The 17626-nt window shown below is 41.3% G+C and overlaps 1 protein-coding gene across 2 annotated transcripts in view; it reads right to left on the reverse strand.

The window, feature by feature from the left end:
* Nucleotides 1-17618, reverse strand: part of GHR (growth hormone receptor) — a 237137-nt gene extending 219519 nt beyond the window's left edge. The window contains exon 1 of one of the 2 annotated variants that reach the window (XM_073236618.1): nt 17187-17618. The gene's annotated coding sequence lies outside the window, so the exon portion shown is untranslated. Of the gene's footprint in view, nt 1-16413; nt 16954-17186 lie in introns of those variants that run through there. The other variant, XM_073236623.1, reaches the window with a different exon arrangement.
* Nucleotides 17619-17626: the final 8 nt, after the last annotated feature.

Raw genomic sequence — 17626 nt, forward strand, 5'->3', positions numbered from 1 at the left:
CTAGGTGACCCCACTTTCTCTGTGCCTGATAAACTGCTAAACACCTCCAGGAAGGATTGAGTATCTTGCAATACTTTTAATAATGGTATCACCACGAATTTGGGATCAGCAACCTCAACTTGCCCTTCAAGTAATAACTAGCAATCCTACTATAATTTATCCCCTTTCACATTTGAGCTTTCTCTATCCTCCTCAAATCTCTGAAATTACCTCCTTTCTTTTCCAGTATGCCATCCACTGCCTCTCTCCCACTCAACTACTTTCCAAGCAGATGGAAGCCATCAAACTGAAACCCCTTTATGTCATAGCTACCACACTTCCACATCCGCACACATCCCTCCTCCTCCCTCTTCAGACAGATGGGCAGGAGTCCTCTCTCCATGCCAGTTCCTCTGACTGTGCTCTGGTCTCAGCACTCCATCTTCTCAGGAATCTTGCACCATCAACTATTCATCCTCTCTCTGTCTTCGAGATACCCCATCCAATGCTCTTCCCCACCAACCTTGAAACATGCTCACATCTTCTCCCACCTTAGAAAACACTCCCTTAATTCGATTTCCTCCTCTAGTTAAAGCTCTATTCTTCTGATTCCCTTGGTAGTCAAATGTCTTTGAGTTACCCATCTCTGATGTCTCCCTTTCTTCACTTCCCATACCACTTCATTCTGGCCTCTGCTTCCATCACTGCACCATTGGAGTACTTCTAAAAGCCCTTCAAGACATCTGCCTTATTAACCCAAAGCACATTTACAGGACCTTTTAACTCTGCTCCTCATCAGCATCTTAAACTGTTCCCTTTTCTAGGACTCTGAGATGACACTCCAGTATCTACTCTGTCACATTTTTACTCTTATTTGTCAACTTTTCCTTCACTTAGCTTTTAAATACTGAAGTTCCTCATGGTTGAGATCTATGATTTCTTCTCTTACTTCATTTTGCCTGTCTGTGATCTTACTTATCTCTGTGGCTTCAAAACTGTGTAAGTCACTGACTTCCAAATATCTCCAGGTGTCTCCTCTGATTCAGAACCCAAGATAGCACTGCATTTCCTTTTGTGGATGTCTTCAAAAAGACAACAATTCAAAATGTCCCCAAACTAAACCACTTCTCTCAACCTGCACCTGGTCTCTGTCCAGTGTTCCCCATTTACTTGACGAAGCCCAGCACCTGGGAGTTATCCATGACATCCCTCCCCTGTCATACCTGAGTCAGCACCAAGTCCAATCCTACTAACTATAAATAAGGGTAAATCTATTCACTTCACTCCATCTTTATCATCACCACTCTGGTCCAAGATACCAACATCTCTGGCCCACATAATCCATCTCCCTGGATGCCTCACTCTACCATTCCTCCACCCATTCTTCATAGTAGAGCCAGGTGACCACCTTAAAATGCAGACCTGATTTATGTTACCCTCTTGCTTCAAAACCTTCAATGGTTTTCCAGTGCTCTTAGGATAAGTAAAGATGGTAACACAGCCTGCAACACCATGTAAGATACAGTCCCTGCTCACTTCTCTGGCCTCTTCTTAGATCTTGCTTCTTCTCACTCTCTGGGCTCTGATCACACAGACAATTTTCATTTCTTAAAAGTACTGAGTATCTTCCTGGCTCTCATTCCCTCTGCCCAGATTACTCTTCTATCTCTTTAAATTCCAAATGTCTTTTTTGGATAGGCACCAAGTCTAAACCCCTTATATTTTACTTTATGTTACTTACAATGGTTTTTAATTATATCTGGTTAATATTTTTCTCCATCCTAGAGCATGAGGTTGAGTAGGACAGAGGCTATTCCTGAGTTGCTTATTGTAGTACTCTAGCACCTCGTCCACTGCTCTGCTGAACAACTCATTAAATTAATGAATGAGTTGGTGAGTAAGTGAGCAAATGAATGAACGATGGTAACAATGAGTTTTTACACTCAGGCTATCAATATTCATCTTTATCTTCTCCCGTGGCATAAATCCATGAATCAAGGTCAAGCACATACTATCAAGTTCAGTTCGATATAAAAAGTGGTTTTGAGAACTCAGGGTACAAGCTGCATGGAGAAAAAAGACGGAAGGGAAGGACTTAGGATGTCTGATCTGTGTCCTCCAGCCTAGGCGAGAGAACCTTATATTCATTCTGAATATCAAATAAGAGCTAGCCATAGCCACCTCATGAATGAATTCTTTAACTCATTTAACTCATGAATTCTTTAATTCATATATATATATATATATATATACTAAAGCCAACACTATTATATCTTCTTGTAGCTGTCAGAGTTTTGTCTTTAAATAAGTTTACAGTACTATATCCCAAAGTCTGATACAAATTCTTGGGCTTAAGCTCAAAAGATATTAATCAAAGTCTAAGTCATTTATTAAACTGAAAGTAGTCATAAAGCAGAGTTAATGCAGTTTTTCAGGCAGAGCAAACCAAGAAATAGCCTGACCTATGAGCTTTTAGGACCTCCTTTGAAAAGCTGAGTACAATCACCAGGGAAAAGGGTTAAAATTCAACTTTGTTTTATATTCCTCTTTAAATCATGTAAAGTGTTCCTGATAATTTAAGATTATCAGTGATAACTTACCAAACAGAACACTTCCTGAGTTTCCCCAGGAGGATTTTTTTAAAGTTCAAAATGCTGTCTTCAGCAATGTGGTCATTATTAATATCCTTTGCTTTAAACCATGGATTTTTAAAGCAGTTGTCCTTTGAACTACAAAATCCCAAATCTCAGAGAAATCATTCTAACTATTACATTAACTGGGCAGTAATATTTGACTACTTACTTTTGGCAGCATGTGTTCTTTTGGAAAATTTTTCTTCTGTATCAATACTTCAAAATTTAAGAATCAATGAAATTAAAACATTCTTTTTAAAAAAATGATCAAGGCAGTGTTAGGTTTCCTTAGTTATACAGTTATATATTGGTGCATAACAGATTAACCCAAACTTAGCTGCTTAAAGATTTATTTAAACAAGCATTTATTATCTTATAGTCTAGGGGCAGGGACCCAAAAGAGTCTTAGCTGGGAGGTTCTGGCTCAGGGTTTTTCATAAGGTTGCAGTCAGACTGCTAGGAGGTAAGGGCTACAGTTACTCCGAGGCTGGATTGTGGCTGAAGGCTCCATCTTCCAGGTGTCTGTCACTGTGGGTGTTGTCAAGGGGCTTCAGGTTCACACTGGCTATTAGACTGGTGACCTGAGTTTTTCCTTTCTCTCTGGCTGTCGGATTCCTTTACTTCCTTTTCATGTGGGCTTCTCTATAGGGCAGCTCCAAATACGGCAGCTGGCTCCCCAAGAGTGAAAGATCCAGAAGCTGCATTGCCTGTGAATGACCCCTACTCCAGGGTTATGCATCTTCACTTCCATGCTACTCTGCTCATTAGAAATGAGTTACTAAGTCCAGCCCACACTCAAGGGGAGGGAACTGGGATTCCACATCTTAAAGGGAGAAGTATCAAATAATTTGTGGGCATATTTTTAAAACTACCACATAGGCAGTCATGAGACTTAGACACATTTGAAACTAGGAAGATCTATGTTTGATCTTGACTGTGCCACCTACCAACTGTGGGCCTTGCACAGGATTTAACCTCCCTATGTCACAGCTTCACCAAACGTAGAATTAGATGGGTCATAGGGGTTTTGTGTGGAACTAAATAATCCAACATGATAAAAGGTCTTGGGATAGGCTGTGGTCATAGTCAGCAATTCCTTATGTTGCCCACACAACAGTAACTGGTGAAGCAAACTGTTTATTGGGTACCCACTAAGCAGAAAGTAAATAGCCCTTTTCCCTGTAGGAGCTTACAATTGAGCAGCTATGAAGGTAAATCTGACCTTAGACATATAAAGGTAATGTGATTTTTCCCCTAGAAGTCTGAGGGCTTCCTACCTACAGTCAGAAAAGCAGTCTATATAACTGTAAGAAATATATAATGGGTTTAAACATTTTTGCCTGCCCTTTTTAAGAAAGAGAGGTTGTTCCTTCAACCTGAATTGTCTTAGAAGCAGAGACAATGAAAGCATAGCACTTTGCAGGGATGGAGGCAAGCAGTGCTGCCAGCATGGCCCTCCCTGGCCTCTGGAAACCCCAAGGCCCCTGGAGGGGCTTGCCAGGGCACAGTTTGCAAATGTGCATTGACAGATTATGCCTGTAATCACATATACACAGGGTCAAAGGTTGTGCCAACTTAGTGCAAGCTATTTAAGTAAACAGTTTCATACATATGTTCTGAAAGATAATGGCTTTTCTTCTTTAAATATGTGTAGTGCTCTAAATGTTAGAGTCTAAGGGATTACCTTTCAGTCAATTCCTGCTTACTCCTTCCAAAAAAAAAAAGCCCATTTTTATATGATTGTCCCTTTGTATCTCCTTAGAAGTTAGACGTCATTCTGAGACAATAACTTGTGTTTTACATAGATTGTGTTATTAGATACCGACCCTAGGCTTCCAACAATCTGTAATCAAAGTAAAAATAAACAAAAAACCTGAAAGCCTATTCTTTTCTGAATTTAGAATTAGAGGTTAGAGAAATTTCAGCATTGGTTGGCCTAGATATTCATGTTGTTTATCTTCCCAGAGTTAAAGGTAGGGTAATTTATAAGAATTTTTCCTTCTTGGAACCAGAATTTCATGCCCTGGTTCCAAGACAACAGAGGGTAATTTTCTGTTGGACCACTGCAAGTATAAAATTAGTCAAAGATTTCACTGAATATTCCATATCCCTCATGTAACACTTCAAAAAAAAAAAACACAGTAACTACGGGAAAACTAAGAAATGGAGGTCAACTATCCAAGTTCAAACACACAAAATAATTAAATATTTGAATTATCACATAACATCAAGCCCTGCTTTTTGGAGATCCTTGTTTCCAAGACTATTATTAGCCTTGTATCAAAACCTTATTATCAGAGTGGATAACTTTCTGAAAAGCGTTGTGGTCAGTGTATGTGAATATCAAGAAAACGGGTTTTACAAATATTAGACAGGCTTTGAAAATAATCCACAGATTCAAGGCTGACACTTAGTCCAGCTCACTAAGAAATATACCCTGCCTGCATCCATATCTGTTGCAGTTTGATGATACAGATTTGTTGAAGACTGCATGCCTAGCAGAAAGGCACCAAGGTAGGTGGTAGGCAACTGGAGAAGAGTGGGTGCAACTGAGTATAGTATTAAGAGTATAGGCTCTGAAGCCTGAACGTATGTTTCATCTCAGCTGTGTTATTTACCACCTGTGGATCCCTGGGAGTAAGTTAACATCCTGCAGTCTCATTCTGTCTAAAATTCTCAAGGCCATGTGACTCAGAATGAGCAAGATGAAATGTGACATGCACATATAATGCTAAGCACATTGGATGGATAGGGTTCTGTCTGCTTCACATTTCATGTTCAGGACAAATGTTCAAAATAAAATTTCTTCCAAGTTGTCACACTGTTAGGAGTACATGTTAGCTAACTGATGGAGGCCCAGCTCACATATGCCTACTGAATAAGGTTTTATTCTTATTGTTTTAATGTATTTGGAACATACCCTGTGTCCAACATGATGCTGGATGTCAACATCATTATATTCTCACTCATAAAAAATACTATCAAATTTTAAAGGCTTAGTTAAACACATGAGTGGACCCAAATAAAAGAGTGTATGTACAGTATTTAAAAACTGTAAAGTTAAATGTGATGTGACATTCTGGATTGAATCCTGGAATAGTAAGGATGTTAGTGGAAACACTGAGGAAAATCTGAATAAAGTCTGGAATTTTGTGAACAGTACTGCATTAACGTTAGTTTCTTAGTTTCTGACAAATATACCTGAATTTATGGACAAGGGATATATAAATATGAACTGTACAGTCTGTGCAACTTTTATGTAAATCTGAAATTGGTCCCAAATAAAAAGTGTATTTTAAAAAATCATATTAATGTATTATCCAATGCAAGTTGCCTGTCCCTTCTGCATATCTCCTCACTCCTGCCACTTCACACTGCAGACAGCATGGAGCACTGCAATTCCTAACGGCAAGCACCTACATTTCTTTTCCTGAAGGTTCTCTCTTGTAGCTGGAGACTGCTTTACCCTCCCCAGTGTTAGCAACCAGGAACGGATGACTGATGGAAATTGGTGGATAAACATTCACTGCTTCAACCTTGGTTGAGAGGATCACGAGATGTATGTTCTGCCTGGACTCCAAAAATCTCTCCTGGAATATGACAAATGCAGCTGCCAAAGGCAGTAACTTGCTTCATAATGCACCATTTATTGGCTCATTTACCTTCCTTATTTCACTTTTCCAAACAAACTTCTACCTGAATCCTTGTCTCATAGTCTGCTTCTGGTAGAAGTCCAAACCAAGACATTACTCCTAATTATATTTGCTGATCAAGTGAAGTGGCTGCTGAAGTGTTTCAGTTCAAGGTCACTTATGGGAGATATTGTCACTATCCTGGATTATCTTTGGTCCCTGGAAAGATCTCACTCAATACCATGAGGAAATCTCACCAAATTATAAACATAGTAGGAACTGGCACATGAGAGCCAAACATTTTTGGATGTGTGGAAGGGAAATAAATGTTTGGAAAAATACTAACAAAAAACTCATATTAACTACTAAAATGCATTCATTCATTCACTCAACCAAAAGTTATCGAGGATTTTGTATGAGACATAAAGTGAACAAGACTGAAAATGTCTCCACTATTAGGGACCTTACATTTTTGTCGGTGGAGATGGACAAAACACAGGAAAACAAATTAATAAACATAATATTAGGTAGTGATAAGTGCAGTGACGAAAATAGATCAAATGATAGCATGACTTAGTTGAGGGAAGTTTACTCTGGAGAGTAGTCAGAGAAGTTCTTTCTCAGGAGGTGACATTTGAGTTAGGGCCTGATGACAAGAGAGAACAAGTCCTGTGAAGACAGCCATATACATATACATGCTGACTTGGCTCTTTGAAATCCCCCTCCATCATAATCACAGTCAGGCCTGAAGAGTATAATGTCCTCTCTTATCTCCCTATTCCCATAAAGTGTAAGACCATATAGTTACTAAAAATTAGGAAGCTTACTTGTTAGATATTCATACTAAAGCATTTATACTTACCAATGAAAAGCCAAGATGTTTGGGGATTATTTGAAAATACTCATGGGCAGGGTGGAAAGGTGAAACAAGATTAGCAAAATATTGATGACTTTGGAAGCTTAGTAATGGGTAACTGAGGCTCCCAATACTCTCTTTCCTTTGTCTATGTTTGATATTTCCAATAATCAAAAGTTTTTAAAAATAAAGTATAGATCTAGGAAAGATGGGAAATTCCCAAGATTATAAGTAATCATACCTCACAAAATTTTCATCAGCAAGTTAAGAGTTCAAGCAGGTATGGCAACCAGTGGAAACATTAAGGTATAAGGAAACCCTTTTGACTTTGAGATAAGAAAAATGACTGGATATCCTTTCAGTGGAATACTGAAGCCTCCAGAGATTAGCTGATCTTATAGAGGCCTGAGCCTTTTTGTCTTTGATTAAGCTATTTTACAGCTCTCAGAAGTCAGAAGTTACCTTGTAGAAATGAGCCATGAGAATAATTTTGATCCATACAAATGCCAATCAATTGCATTCATTGGAATGTAACCTATTATTGCCCTATGGATAGAACAGGAACTACAAATTCCTTTCAGCATTCCTTTACATCAATTTGTGCTTCTATGAGTTCTCCTTTGAAATGGCTGTAACATTCAAGTTTCATCATTAATTAATATCTCTATCACTTTACATCTGTTCATTTTATATCTGCAGGAGAATCATGATTTTACCTTTTTAGAGAATTATCCTTTAACAAAGTAAGTAATTTTAAAATGGGCCAATAATTGGAAAGTACCCCTGTGTCAAAGCCTGTATATTTCTTCAAAGTCAAAGATGGAAACACTGTTAGACATTTGCTTGCATTCCTCTAGGTCTTCATGTCTTACAGCATGTCATCGCAGGCTGTTCTTTACCCAGAAAGGCCTTTTACCACCCCACCCCACTGGCTTACTGCCAACTGTCCCTTAACCAGCCAAGAGTTTCACCTGACCTAAACAGGATCTCCCATCACTGGCAGATAGACATCTGACAGACATCTATATCCAGGAATGGCTCTTAGTATGATAACATTCAAATTTCATAAGCCCACAATAATCATCTGGATATATCTTTTGTTTCTGTTGTAGGTAATAGTCTAGGCACACTGACAGAAAAATCACAGGAAACTAATCTCTGGCCAGCAGTTCTCTTCTGGAGGGAATTCCAATAGTTCAAACCAAAGAAACCCTTCAGGGACTTATTAAAGCCCTAGCGTTGGTTGGCTGAGAAAAGAGAAGTAAAAATAAGCAGCAAGTGATGGTTTATGGTGAGGGTCTTAAGTCTCCCCTCTCAGAGCCTCTCAAAAGGGTGTTGCAGGGAATCTTTTCTTCCTGCCATGTCCAGTATATGCCAGGCATTATTTTGACTCATCTTAACTACAACAGCCTTGCAAAGTAAAGCATTCACATTTGGCAGATAAAGCTCAGAGTTTAACTTGCCAAGAGTCATCACAGTAGTAAATGACAGAGCTGGATTCAAATCCTGTAAGACAAGCCTACTTAATTCCAAAGCCTGCTCCATGCCCTTTCCAGAATGCTAACATACCTTTAGGTCTTCACATTGGTTGACATCTCAAAGGGCATCTGCAAGCCCTAACTCACAGGCAAATCTGTGTGTCCCAGTGAAAAGAACATCCAGTTAAGTGTCACTTGTCTCAGTTCACAGCCCACCCACTCAGATAGTTAACACAGCTGTCACCCTCACATATGAATGACAGAGATAAATAACGTGCTGTTCCATGGTTAAAGTCAATGTTTATGAGTGGGAATGTGTTAGAGCAGAAAGAGCCCTTGAAAGAGTCCTTGAAAGAAACTAGAACTGGTCATAAATCTGTCACTGTCACTGCGGAGTTTAATCCTACGGAAGACTTGTCACTTCTCAGGGACTCCAATTTCCTCACCTATAAATAAAGTGAGGATGTTGGACTCAGTTTCAACAGGAGTCTCCTAGCATTTGAGGAGGTACAATTATTCCTTCTATAGGTCTGCCCCAGGCATTACAAGAATTCAGCATCTCTGACTCTAGGTACAAAAGCCTATATAACTCTTCCTAGTCCTTATTACCACCACATTTCTAAATAGCCTAGACACTGCCTAACAGACAGGCAGTACCTTGGATGAGAATCACTAATGGGTAAACCATGTACCCATCATGGCCTTATAGCTCTATTGGTCCAAGACTGTCAGGATAAGCATGTGGCCGGGAAGTGGGAGTGGAGGGGAATCTCAGGCCAACTCTACCATTGTAGGATCCATTCAAGATCATATTCTTGAAAGGAAAGCATACTGTTGGTATTTTCAATAGACCTTGGGATACTGATAAAGCAAGAAATTTTAAAGTTGACTTTATACACTGTTTCTCCACAAGAAGTATGCAGAACCACCTTGAAACAATCACCATCCCCCAGCAAGGACTGGGCTCAGGGTGACCATCCCAATAACCCCACCCAAGGATGACCCTATATACAGCAGCTATAGTAAGCAATGAGAAACACTTCCAACAGAAAACAAATCCACAGCTGCTATACGCTGCCTGTTTCCTGTTACAGGTGACTCCAGTGAGCTCCATGGAATACCTCCTGATGCCCAACCCTCTTACACAAAATGTCTACCTATTAAAAAACTTTCCTATATTTTAAGTCCTGACTCAGAAGACACTTTGTCCATAAGGCCTCTCACCAAATACTTCAGCCCAAATAGCTCTCCCTTTTCTCTAAATAAATGTTGCATTTACAGTTTAATAGTATTTTTCACTAACTTGTGTAATTGTCAGCTCTTCCATAATCACACCATGTACATTATTAGTGTTGCCTTCCTAGCCTGAATGCTAGGCCCCAAAGCAAAGGGTCATATCTTATAGTACTTTTATATTCCCCTGAGTGTCTAGCACATTCCTGGGAACTCAATAATGGCTCAATAAATATTTGTTCTGTCTTTGATTTTTCACAGTGGTCCCCAAAATACCACTAGTTTGGCCAAACTTACATCCTGTAGACCAGTAAAAAAGTCTTATTTATTCAACAGCTTTTCCCAAGTAGTTTTCAAAGTACTTTTCAGATGACATAATTAATTCTCATGTACTCTACATGTACTTAGAGGAATGAATAAGAACACTCAAGTTTATGGGACAAAAGCAAACAATTAGAATTTCATGCTCCGTGATGAGGGGTATGCCAGGAGCTGTATGTCTGTATACCAAACTGGGTATGTCTTACAAGTCCTACTGAATCCTACAGAAAAATTTAAACATGTCTCCATCTTGCTTCAAATATTAAAAACTTGTAGATATTTCCAAGGTCCTGAGCAGGGTCCACCTAGGAAAGCTGTTTATCATGTTTTGATGTCATTAATCTAAGGAGAATAATAGCAATTGGCATTATGAGCTTAGATTCTAGGTATCACCCAATCCTATCCACATCCCTGTACCCCAACTTCCCATGTACTTCTTTCCAGAACTTCAATTTCTCTGTTTTATTACATACTAAGTTTGTCAATAAAATATTTATTGCATATTGACTCTATGACAAGCAAAGCATTGTTTTGCCAACACCTCTACAGGAATAAGATCCTACACTGACTGCTAATATGAAAGAAGTCATTCGTCTCCATTCTTGCTCCTTTTTAGTTTTTCTGACTTGCTAGGTATAAAAATGAAACCTAGATGTAAAAAAAAATTTTATCATATGTCTAATGTACACTAAAGGAATAGAAAGGGATGCCTCTTAAGTTTTTTAATTATATGCCACTTTAAATGTTTCATTTTATAAACAACTGAGGAAACAATCAAGGAGTTACTACAGCAAACGTTCAGCATAGCAGGCTGTCCAGCATAGATAAATATATAAAAGCACGGTTTCAATTTGCAAAATCTTTTGATGTTGTAAGGTTGAATGAGGGCTTTATCAGGGTCGTTTCTACCACCCAAGCCAAATCTCCATAAAGTGGGCGTCTTTCCTAAGATAACTTTTTCACATCAAAGCCCAGCCAGCTGGAAACAGATTTGCTTATGTTTAAACAAATTCACAATTTAAGAAGTATAATCCATTTGGCTTTTAATGATATTATTCTAAGGAAAACTGACTGAAGTCTAGTCAATCACAAAAGAAGCAAAGCCTAATCAAAGCAGTAAACACATCTGGAAGTTTTAAGGAACCTGTAGAGCAAATTATCTACGGATTTTGGAATGGAGTATTTAAAGGTAAGTTTAGATGCTAATTAAAAACACTCAGCTCAGCAATTTCTGACAAAACCCTGCCTTTCTATGAGTCATTATTAAGTAAAACTGGTGCCTGAGCTAAGGCTTCGTTTGCCTACATTAAAAGGTGATGAGAAGCACGAAGAAGGAAGTTGAGACTCAATAGTGATCCCATCTACCATCCTTATTTTAAGGGTGGCATTATCATGGAATTTTCTTTGGCTGAAAGCAAAACAACAGCCAAAGAAAAGAAAACTGCTTCACAAAGACTTTCTGCATCAGATAGTGATGAGCTGGTTGTTTTCGAATGGGAACTGGAAGCACAGACACAATTACATTTTTATCTGTTCTACTTAATTGATTGAAAAAGTTAACGGTGAGGGAGTAAATGAAGCAAACACTGTTTCTTGATGCTTGTGTTCAAGATTGTAGCATATCATTAAAAAAGTAATATAAGTTCAAGCGTATCTGTCCTAAGCATTCCATATCAATTCAACTAAGTCTTCCTACAGCTACTTGCTGCTGTGTTTTCAGCATTTATCAAAGAATGTAAAATTGTAAAAATGAATAATATTTACTTCCTGTTTTTGAGGAACCCACAGCCTCGCAAGGCAGATAAGTACAATGTAGCCCATGAAACTGAAAAGGAATGAAATAGGTATTCTCAGAGAAGTTTGAGCCAAGTCCCAAAGGAGCTGAGAGAAGAGAGAAATCCAGTAATTACATGGCTTTAAATCATAACCTTGAAAAGAATCTAAGAGGTCACCTTTTTCACTCATCTTCCTGTTGGTGTTGTCTATATGTTATCAACATTTATAAGTATGAAGCTGATGACAGCTGAATAGTTTGCAAAAATTGCAAAGCCAATTAGAGGCAGAACTTAGAAGGGACCAGGCTTCCTGACATCTAGTTTACTATTATTTCATGTTATGCCATTCTAACTTGGGGGTTTCTTTTATCAAAGTAAAACTTTGGTTTGGTAATGGCATGTCCCAGTATTGTCAGTAGGTCTGCAGTAATTTGGATGGGACGGGGGTTGGATAGGAAGTGAAAAGTAGTGAAATACATTTTTGAACTTTAAAAAAATGCATCTTACCATTGATTATTTCCTCCCTTTAAAGGACAACAGAATGAAGCAAAGAAGTAAATGCAATATGGACAGAGACCATAATACAAAGGATGAGTAAGGAATTTCACTGCACACACACTCACATACAATGAGAACAGTGTGGACCATTTCATCTAAGAGCACAAGACTGCCATTTGCCCCTTTCCTGACTAAGGGTCTGTGCACAGTATAGGGGCTTCTTATAGGCCCAGACATCAGTCTATATCCCAGGTGAGTTTTCTCTTTTTGCCAAGAAAAATGGTCATTTCCTTCACATTCAAACTTGCTGTTAACACATTGTCATTATCGTCAACCATAAACATTTCTTACAGGAAGACAGAAGATTCTCAGCTGTGGCAGATTCTCAGCTGGTAGCAGGGGAAATATAATTTAGTTGGGAAGCCTCAGACAGAAACATAAAAGAGAAATCAATCATACCAGGTAGGTATCTAATATGCAGTACAGACCATAAATGCTACCTAGGTTGTGTGGAAATATCTCAGCCTTGGGCAAGACATTATAATTTTTACAGAGGAGAAAAGTGAGTCTCAGAGGAGCTCATTTTCATGTTGGTGGTAAAGCTCAGATTCAAACTGAGGTCCAACGGGTCACAAAGTGTTTGCCTTTGAACCACACCCTCTCCCCCTATAAATACCAGCTTTGCTTCCTTCTGCCAAGAAAGCTAGGACTTGGAAAGTGAGGAGCATAAGAACCTTTGTCTGACTTGACGAGACACATCACAGGAGGCAGGAACTTCCCTAGCACTCATGCCGCATGATACCTGCTTTAGACTTCCCTGCAACATTGGCAAACCATTTACCTCCAGGTGAAGAGAAGGTTGTTGACTCAGTCATGTCCTGCATGTACACCTTAAATCCCAGTTGCCCGAGGAAGCATTTCTGTCAGATGTACTTTCACCTCATTTAGGGCCAGATGGCATACTCTCTCGGACTTGCACAGAACAGGCCTTCAATAAATGCTTGATTGCTAGGACTGACTCACGCTTGTGGAAGCAAACACGGTAAGGTCCAGGAGAAGCCTACATCGTAGTCTGTAATATCTAGTACATGAAGCTTCACTTTGCTTGTCTTGAGAACATTCTACATTTGGTACTTTTGGGGTTGGTGTTCTTTGATAAGGAGAAATTAAGTAGCTATCTTCATTGCATGTAGAACTCTATTTACCTGCACAGCATTACCTTTTCTATATTTATAGGAAAGTTCAGGCATGAAAAAAATGTTTTGAAACTACTATCATAATGTTTTGACTCTGGATGATTAACCATCTGAAAAGAATGAATTGTTATTTTGTTTATAGGTTTGAAATTAGTAAACAGTGTAATGAGCTCATGAACAGTAAGCTGCCCAAATATATGTAGAGAATCAAGAACTAAAGATTTCACATCTGTGTTTTAGACAACATACATTGGGAGGAATGGCAAGAATGTGGAACTAGGGCATATTGGTTAGGGCAGGGAATAGTGAGACCCTACAGTGGGTGAGAAACAGCTGCAATAGACAAAAAATGATTCAGGGCGAAGGGGCATAAGGTGTGTTTTCAAATATAGCATGTAAAGGGAAAAGAGATAAGATTCATAGTGTGTGTTGCTCCAGCAACTGAACTGTAGGCCAATGGGTGGAAGAAAATGTTGATTCAGTTCAAGACAGAACCAGATACATTATATCTTGCTTTCTGGCTGGCCAGTCCATTCTGGAAATCTTGCCATTTGATTATTCCAAGAAGAGGTGGACTGGTCCATTTACAGGGAGGGATACTGAAGTGGAAGTTCATGTACTGGATAGGGAGTTATCCCTAAAGTTTATTATCATAATAATCACCCATTTTATTGAGCACATTATTTATAGTATATCTTCCAGGTTGAAAAAAATCATTTGCCAAAAGGACATCCTATATTGCCTTGTTTACACAATTAGTAGAAGGCTGTCTCCAATCTTATCAAACTTCAATTGCTACCAATTCAAGATTCAGATAATGATTAGATGAATTGAATACTAATGTTCTTTAAATCACTACCACAGAGATTACAGGGTTATAAAAATAGAAAAAGTGACGGTTTGTATGGACATATGTGGAGACACTAAGAAAAAGAAGTTATTTTCATTCCTGACATATTTTTTAAAGTTGTTCTCTAAAGTACACCAAATCTCCATAGTTGCAATTTACCAGTGACCAGAGAGGCTTAATCTTCAGGTTAACAGATTTAAATAATGTAGCCCATGCCTTTTTTCCTGAGGTAGACAATTTGCTGTGCCACATTCTCACTGTACCATTCAGATCTATCTTTACATTAACAATGCTTACCAGGGAGCTGAAAAGGCTCGCCAAGTTGGACTGACTTCAAGATTTGTTTCTGTGCTGGGGTGGTTCATGCCCTTAGTAGAAGCAGGCTGCAACTGGTGTTCTATGTATTACATAAACACTATATGCTACAACTATGTCCTGAGCTAACATGATACTCAATGTGACAGTCTCATAGGTTACCAAGCACCACAAACCTCCATTAACACAGACATCAAAGATAGCATAGAGAGGGCGTCTAGCAACCATTTTAAGTGGTTTATGATGTGGAGCCTGCTGTTAAAAAAACTAATAATCAGAAACACAGCCCCAAACTCTGCCTAGAACAAATATTTACAAGGCAAGGTTATGCTCTATTTTAAAAAAAATGTCCTCGTGTCGTCACTTTGTCATTGCATTTATAGACTTTCATTTCACATCTTTGCGCATTAAGTGTTGGCTTTCATTGGCATTCAGGAGAACAAAACTTTAATTTCTGTGATATATTTACACCAAATGAAAAGGTGAATGTGACTCACCAACTTCCCTTAGACTAATGTGAAGCAAAAGTTTGTAAGGGTGGAAGAAGGAGATAAGGGATGGGACATGCTTTAGCTACAAATCGTATTTTCCAAAGGTCTCTAGGCGAAAACACATCCTTCCAATTCCATCTAAAGTTCCAAAGAAGGGAAACCATAAATAACTGGAGAACCCCTTTGACTTCTGAGAACACTGAGCTTTACTTTTCACGAAAGGAAACAGAATCCCCAATCACAGAAAATGTGGAACCAACAACTCGTCTACTAACCATTTTATTTCATTTCTATCATGCATTTTAATTTCTGGAAATGTTTCAATACTAGTTACTCTAAGATCTGTAACTTGGCACCCAAGAGAAAAAAGACTTCCATGGTGACCCACATGGAAAATAGCCTACAGTACCAACTGTTCAGGGCACAGAGCTGCCACAACATCTGTGAGAAAAAGGTGAGTGCCTTCTCAGGCGCACACACCTGGGATTAAAGGTAAACACCCCAGAGATCAGCTAGTCTCTGGACTGTGGACAGCAGCGCCCCGAGAATCTCAGATCCGCAGCTCCAACCTGGGCTCGGGTCTGGGGCACTGTTACCCACACATACACACATCTCCCATAACCCTTGTCCTTCTCTGCAGGTCTCCTGAGAGCTCCAGAAACCTTCACCTCCAGCCCTCAGCCCCTCAAACGCAAATGGTTTAATGTTTGAAAGTGCGTGGTACTTAAATCCTATGCAGAACTCCTGCGCCTTCCTAACCCTCTGGTTTCCCGTTACCTTTCCCTGTCCCTTCCAAGGTCTCCAAGGCGGCACAAACAGGCGGGTGGCACCTCTCCGGCCTCCTCCTCCCCCGCTGCACACCCTACTGGCTCAGGCGCCGACACGCCTCCCCAGGCGCACACAGGCGCGCACAACACACAGCGCGCACGTACACCCACCCATTCAGCACACATATCCCGCGCCAGGCCACAAGCTCCCGCAGCCGTGTCCCGACCGGCGTCCCCATCCCAACCCCCGGGTTATATATAAAGCCATCACCCCAAAATAGACTTCCCCACGCACTCGTAAGTGGGTGACCCTGCCCTGCAGCCTCTGCGCGCCGCCAACGCTGTCTCCCCAGCCACGCCGCTACCCCACTCACCCGCAACTCTCATACCTCGGGCAGTCCTGTCAAAACTTTGAGCCTGGTTGATTGCATAACTACAAGTGTGTCCAGGCCTGGGAGAGCTCGGCTCGCCACGATTTCCACCCACTCCAGCTCATAGGGACTGGTGACCGTGACTCTACTGACCCCAGCTCCCCGGGTGCCAGTGAGCCGCTGCAGCCTGCACACACGCGCAAAGGGCGGTGCGCTTTGGAAAGAAGCGCGCGGAGTGGACGCGCACAGCCGGACCACCTCCCCTCTCCTCCGGTCCGCTGCCAGGGACTTCTCCCAGCTCAGCAGCGGCAGCCTCAGCAGTTTCTGCCCCAGCCCGGCTGACGATGTCAAACGCAAACACTTGCAAAACTTTTACGACAAAACTGGCTTCGGAGGAAGCCCCTCCAGGCACTGCCAACACCGGTAGGAGCAGGCACCAGGGTGAGATGATTCTCGATCGACCCCAACTCCCTAACGCCCCCCACCAACTTCCAGACACACACACACACACACACACACACACACACACACACACACACACACACACACACACACACACACACACACTCCACGGCGTGGATCGGGTTACAACAGCCCACCGCAGAAAACAATTTCCTGGCCGAGAGAAGGGGAGCACAACCACCTCCCAAGTCACTCGGAAAACAATTATCCATGTAAATTAGAAAGATCCCCACTTTCATAAACAACTGGTGTCCCTGGGTCCACTTCCAGGCCCCCTGGCACAACAGGGGGAAAATAAGAGCCCGACTCTCGGTGCCCCCTTCCAGTACCTCCGATCCTTGCCTCCGGGGAGAGAGCACGGGTTTGCGTCCGCGCCGGGACTGAGGGCGCGGGGGCCCTCCGGCCTGCGTGGCCCCAGCCCGGGGTCCCCGCCGCCGCCTCGGCTCAGCAGCAGCCGCCGCTGCAGCCGCTGCAGCCGCCGCCACCGCCGCCGCTCCTTAGACCGCCTCCTCTTCCCATGGCTGCGCCCTGCTTGGCAGCTCGCGGGCTGTCAGGCTCGGGGAGGGGAGGGGGTGGGGTGAAACGGGAAAGGAAGATGGGAGGGGATGGGTGGGAAACGGCGGCCGCCGTTCACCGGGGGTCACGCCGGGCCCGGCCCGCGGTTCCCCAGTCCTGGGCTGCCGAAAAGAGGGGAAGCGGGAGTTCAGGGAGGCCGGTTCGAGACCCGCTGCGGAGACGCAGAGCGGCGTCCGGGCCACGCATTCCGAGG

Source organism: Manis javanica, chromosome 1 (genome assembly GCF_040802235.1).
Source record: "Manis javanica isolate MJ-LG chromosome 1, MJ_LKY, whole genome shotgun sequence".
Taxonomy (NCBI): domain Eukaryota; kingdom Metazoa; phylum Chordata; class Mammalia; order Pholidota; family Manidae; genus Manis; species Manis javanica.